The sequence below is a fragment of the Bubalus bubalis genome, chromosome X (genome assembly GCF_019923935.1).
Source record: "Bubalus bubalis isolate 160015118507 breed Murrah chromosome X, NDDB_SH_1, whole genome shotgun sequence".
NCBI lineage: Eukaryota > Metazoa > Chordata > Mammalia > Artiodactyla > Bovidae > Bubalus > Bubalus bubalis.
The window spans coordinates 27,718,807-27,725,594 of record NC_059181.1 but is presented as its reverse complement, the minus strand read 5'-3'; the positions used below and the strand labels follow the sequence as shown (position 1 = coordinate 27,725,594).

Here is a 6,788-nt window from a genome sequence, read left to right as displayed (position 1 = left end):
CTTCTCCAGGGGATCTTCCCGACCTAGGGATTGAACTTGGGTCTCCTGCATTGCAGGCAGATTCTTTACCACTGAGCCACCAGGGAAGGCCTTACTGGTTAATCTCACTTTATAAATATAGATGTAAACACCCTCAAGAAAATAACAGGAAATCAAATCCAGCAGCATATAAAAAATTATACACTACTACCAAGTGGGATATTTCCCTGGAAATTAAGACTAGCTTCACATCCAAAAATTAATCACTGCAATAAGACATGTTAATACATTAAGGACCAAAATCACATGACCATCTCAATTGATAAAGAAAAAACATTTTCAAAAAACTGCAATACTCTTCATGATAAAAAACATTCAACAATTAAGGAATAGAAGGACCCAGTTCAACCAAATAAAGGACATCTACAAGAAACCCAGAGTTAACACAGCAAACAGTAAAACTAGAAATAGAAACTTGCCCTTTCATCAGAAACAGGACAAGAATTTCCACTCTCGCTGTTTCTACTCAACACTGTAATATAGATTCTAGTCAATAAAATTAGGCAAGATAATGAAATAAAAGCATCCAAAATTGAAAGGAGTAAGTAAAATTATCACTATTTGGAAATTCTCTGGTGGTCCAGTGGTTAGGACTCCACACTCACAGTGTTGAGGGCCTGGGTTCAATCCCTGGTTGGGGAACTAAGATCCCACAAGCTGCATGGTCAAAAAATTAATAAATTTTTTTAAAAGTACTACCATTTGTAGATGACATGATTTCTATATAAAGAAAATCCTAAGATATCCTCACACACAGAAAAAAAAACTATTTGGAAATATTAAACAAGTTCAGCAAGGGTACAGGATTCAAGATCAATATACAACAACCAATTTGATTCTATACACTTGCAATGAGCAATCTGAAAATGAAATTTTAAAAAGCAATCCCATTTACATTAGCATCATAAACAGTAGAACACTTAGGATTAAACTTCACAAAGAAAGTATAAGACTTGCATAATGAAAACTACAAAATATTTGTTGAAAAAAAATTTTAAAGACCTAAATAAATGCAAAAATATCCCATGTTAATGGATCAAAAGACTTAACATTGTCAAGATGACAATGCTTTGTGATTTATTCTACAGATTCAAAGTCATCCCTATTAAAATCTTAGGTTTCCACTTGACAGAAATTAACAAGTTGTGCCTAAAACTGATGTGAAAATGCAAGGCAAAAACAGTGAAAATAATCCTGGTAAGAACAAAGTTGGAGCACTCATATTTTGCAATTTCAAAACTTACTGAAAAGCTACAAAATGAAAGAAGAGTGTGATGCTAGCATAAGAACATTCAGGTCAATGGGATGAAACGGAGAGTCCTAACACAGATCCCCAGATTTATGATTTTTGACAAGGGCACAGAGACAATTCATTGAGGGGAAAAAATAGTCTTTTCAACAAATGACACAAGGACAACTAAATATTTATACCAAAAGAATGAAGCTGCATCCCTACTTCATATCACATACCAAAGTTAACTGTAAATGTATCAGAGACATACTGTCTGTATCTGCAGTTTCTGCATCCATGGATTCAACCAACTGAAGATCAAAAATATTTCCAAAAAAATTACAAAAAGTTTAAAAAGGCAAGGCTTAAAATTGCCACACTGGCAACTATTCATATAGTGTTTACCTTGTATTTACAGCTATTCACATAGCACTTAACATTGTATTAGGTATTTTGACTAATCTAGAAATGACAAAGTATAAGGGAGGTATGCCAGTTATATGCAAACACCATGCCATTTTATATAAGGACTATAGTTTCAGAGGATTTTGATATCCACTAAAGGGGGGTGGATCCCCTATGACTGATTTCCCATGGATACCCAGGAACAAATGTAAATGTAAAAGCTGAAACTACAAAACTTATAGAAAATTAGAAAGTACAGATGCAAATCATCAATATATTTGACAAGAAAGTGGTTTCTTACATATGACACAAAAAGCATGAACAACAAAAGAAAAAAATAAACTGGGTATCATCAAAAATAAAACCTTGTATTTTTCAATGAACACCATTAACAAAGCAAAATTCACACACAGATTGAGAGAAAATATTTGCAAAACAGATTTCTGGTAAGGGACTTCTAATCAGAATGTATTGTAACAATTCTTTCCAGCCAACCCAAATAAAAAATGGGCAAAGAATTCTAAAAGACATTTTTTCAGAAAGAAGATACACAAATGATAAATAAGCACATGGAAATAGGCTTTTCATATGCTAAATCATTTTATTATGCTGAAAAAGGTTTATATTAAAAAGCTAAAAGAACACCCATTAACAGCAATACTTTGATAGATATTTCACTGTGATGGGAATTCATGTTTATAAGGACAGATATTCATTTACTAGTATCTTATTTAAAGGTTTTAGCTCACATTTTAATTTCCTTACATTAAACACTGACTTTGACTGGTCTCCTTTTTGTGTAAACTCTTTGGCCGGTGGTCTGCAGGGACTAATTCAGTCTACCTCTCAATTTAGAAAAGTGAAACCAGGATGCAATTTGTTGTTGTTTTTGAGTCACTAAGCCGTGTGCAACTCTTTTGCAACCCCATGGACTATAGCCCCTCAAGCTCTTCTGTCCATGGAATTTCCCAGGCAGGAATACTGGAGTGGGTTGCCATTTCCTCCTCCAGGGGATCTTCCCGACCCAGGGATCAAACCTGTGTCTCCTGCTTGGCAGATGGATTCTTTACTGCTGAGTCACCAGGGAAGCCCAGGATGCAATTAAAAGTGGCAAAATGATTAGTATCAGTAAATGTACAGACCAATCTTAAGATCTAGTCACAAGCCAAAACAGAAGAGTGAACTGATGAGATATATAAACATTGGAAATGTTTGAGCCCTTTGCCAATTTTAGTGTCAAACAGAAGCTACAAACAAAGGTGTTATTACAGAAAACAATGTGAGACAGTACAGGAAAATAAAAATGCATTTTACAGGTAGATTAAACTTTTAGAATTTGAAAAATATACAAGTGTTGCTTAATATAATTCAACTCTTAATTAAGCTAACAGAAAAGATACTAAAATGTTAATGACATTCAATATTTGTAGGAGAGCAAAACAACCCACATCTTAATTACTTCTTTAACTTCATCTTTGCTGCAAGTGCTAATAAATGAATAAACACTTTCAATACTGATGACAGGAAAAATTAATTAAATGTACAAATAGCTACCACATAATAAAAATCTTCTTCAAAGCTATTGTAGGTGGAGGTAAAATTTAATTGTTCAAATTTCAGGAAAAAAGATCAAGACACTTGGGGGTTTTTGTATGCATGAGAAAATAAGCTACTCAAGTCAGAAGAAAACCTATTCTGGAGCCTATATCAAAATCTCTTCCTAACTTCATATTAAATGTGCTATTTGGAAACATTCTATTTTTGATCCCATCTGTGATATTTCATAGAGTGAACGCTCAACTTAGTCTGATCTAGTCTTGATTAGACTACTACTGGATAACAAGCCAACACATTTTCCCATATATTAATACATACAACTGTGATGCTTTCAGGTTCTAGATAACATGTTTAGGAATTTAAGAAAATGGGTTGCTATTATACACATGGATATTTCTGCCCCATTAATACTGGAGACATTGGTCTGTAACACCAGTTCAATAAATAAATCTTTCACAAATTAAATTCCTTTAAACTACATGAGAAAATAGAGATAAAAGTTCACATCGTAGTCTACCAATGACTAGTCTTAGAGTTTCCTCTAAGTTCACTAGCCTGAAATTTTCAAGTTAAATATATCCACCCTACTGAGACAGACAAAACGATATGAATTTTCTTTAATAATAGAATGGACACAACTAATGTATTTTCTTGCATCTGGCAAATCAAATAAGATTCTGCTTTATGAACACTGTAAATTCTTAAGCATACGGAGAACTTTTAAACCAATAAATTTAAGTGGTGATTTTCATGATAGTTTAATATTGGTGATTTGTGCCTATAAATAAGCAAATTCTTTCTCCCTCAGCACTTCTCTACTTTTATATTTTCATGATGGAACATAGTATCACTACTCAGGGAAGTTGAAATTCAAATGTCATTCGATATTAATATATGCCACTCAATTCAGAGTCTTACAAATTCAAATTATTTGAAAATAAGAAATTCTTTAACATCCCATAGTTTGCTAGTGTATTCAAGATACTAATACAAGCAGTTATTATTCACTGCTTATATCAAAAGCCAATATAGCTATTCAAAAGTACAATTGCAATATGTGAGGTCTTATTCATTTCAATACACATCATATATTCAAATATTAAAAATTCTTACCTATGCTGGTCTGACTCTTTGCAACCCAGGCCCCTCTGTCCATGGGATTCTCCAAGCAAGAATATGCTGGTGTATGCTTTCAAATGAAATGGTACCACAATGACAACCTAGCCTCTTGAGTGTAACAAATAAAATGTTGCTCTTCAACAGTAAAGGAAAAGCAACTGACATAGGTAATTTTGAAGTTTGGGGAAAGATATCTGTCATCATCACCAAGAAATACAGCATATTCAGAAATTTACAGAGATATTCAAGTGTAAGGGGCAGTTAATTTTCTCAACTTTCTATTAATACTGAAAGCATCATGATGATAACACTGTGTCCAAGATCTTCAGAGAGAACTCTGCCAGCTCCCATGCTCTTGTGCCATTCTTCATAAAAGGCAACACCTAACGATCATGCCCAGCTTCCAGCAGCATGAAACTGAAAGTGAAAGTTGCTTAGTCGTGTCTGACTCTTTGCGACCCTATGGACTATACAGTCCATGGAATTCTCCAAGCCAGAATACTGGAGTGGTTAGTCTTTCCCTTCTCCTGGGGATCTTCCCAACCCAGGGATCAAACCCAGATCTTCTGCACTTCAAGCGGATTCTTTACCAGCTGAGCGACAAGGGAAGCCCAAGAATATGGGTAGCCTACTCCTTCTCCAGTGGCATAGAAACACTCATACTGCCTGATGGCAACTTCATTTCTAATAAGCAAATACAAAAAGCATTTTAAAAGAACTATCCTGACAAATGTCAAATTCCCATTGGCCCCACAAAAGCATTTTTAGAACTATTAAGGAGCTGGGTTCAGGCAGATACTATGTTATTTGCTTTCAAGAGGCATACACACCAAGGAAACCAGAATTGAAAGAGACACATGTACCCCAATGTTCATCGCAGCACTGTTTATAATAGCCAGGACATGGAAGCAACCTAGATGTCCATCAGCAGATGAATGGATAAGAAAGCTGTGGTACATATACACAATGGAGTATTACTCAGCCATTAAAAAGAATACATTTGAATCCGTTCTAATGAGGCAGATGAAACTGGAGCCTATTATACAGAGCGAAGTCAGCCAGAAAGAAAAACACCAATACAGTATACTAATGCATATATATGGAATTTAGAAAGAGGGTAACGATAACCCTGTATGCGAGACAGCAAAAGAGACACAGATGTATAGAACAGTCTTTTGGACTCTGTGGGACAGAGAGAGGGTGGGATGATTTGGGAGAATGGCATTTAAACATGTATAATATCATATATGAAACGAATCACCAGTCCAGGTTCGATGCATGAGACAGGATACTCAGGGCTGGTGCACTAGGATGACCCAGAGGGATGGGATGGGGAGGGAGGTGGTAGGGGGGTGCAGGATGGGGAACACGTGTACACCCGTGGTGGATTCATGTTGATGTATGGCAAAACCAATACAATATTATAAAGTAATTAGCCTCCAATTAAAATAAATAAATTCATATTTTAAAAAATAAATTAAAAAAATTTAAAAAAGAGTTTCACAAGCCTGTTAAAGGCTAGAGTTCCACAGTTGGGTAGTTGGAAAAGTCAGATTCTAATGTTACTTTCAGAAGAAGTTTATAGAAGCTACTCACTTCTTAGAGAAGCATAGACATCTTCATACCCTTCCTAATATTTGGCAGAGTGCTTCTTAGTCAATTTGGGTGTGATTAATGAATACACAAAGAAGTATTGCTTAGTATTTCAAAAATAATTCAGAGTCTGTGTCAGAAGATGTTTGCTAAGACCAGAAAAAAAGTCTTCCAGTAAAAAATTCAGGAGTCATTCATTTAGGCACAGTTTTCTGGCAACTAAATCCTTCACCACATGTTCTAAATCAGTGCAGCCCTGGACTCTGTAACTTTTAAAAAAGATCATGGTAATGCTATTACTGAGTATTTTCTTTGCATAAAACAAGGAGGTGGGACTTAGACATAAATTTGGGCATGATTAGTTTTCTGTCCCCTAGAGAGGATAGGATACTCAGTTCAGTTCAGTCGCTCAGTCGTATCCGACTCTTTGCGACCCCATGAATTACAGCACGCCAGGCCTCCCTGTCCATCACCAACTCCCGGAGTTAACTCAGACTCACGTCCATCGAGTTGGTGATGCCATCCAGCCATCTCATCCTCTGTCGTCCCCTTCTCCTCCTGCCCCCAATCCCTCCCAGCATCAGAGTCTTTTCCAATGAGACAACTCTTCGCATGAGGTGGCCAAAGTACTGGAGTTTCAGCTTTAGCATCATTCCTTCCAAAGAAATCCCAGGGCTGATCTCCTTCAGAATGGACTGGTTGGATCTCCTTGCAGTCCAAGGGACTCTCAAGAGTCTTACACAAGTATAAAACATGAAGCAGCGGAAGGTAATTTAGACTACTTTCACAGCATGCTGATAGTCCAGATGATGAAACCGAGGGTCACAGGATATTTTTAATGGAA

General features: G+C 36.0%; 1 non-coding gene across 1 annotated transcript; it reads left to right on the top strand.

Annotated features, from left to right (window-relative positions):
- The first annotated feature begins 608 nt into the window (after positions 1–608).
- On the top strand, positions 609–681 carry TRNAV-CAC. Its single transcript has one exon. It is a non-coding gene; the product is annotated as a tRNA-Val (tRNA).
- Positions 682–6,788: the final 6,107 nt, after the last annotated feature.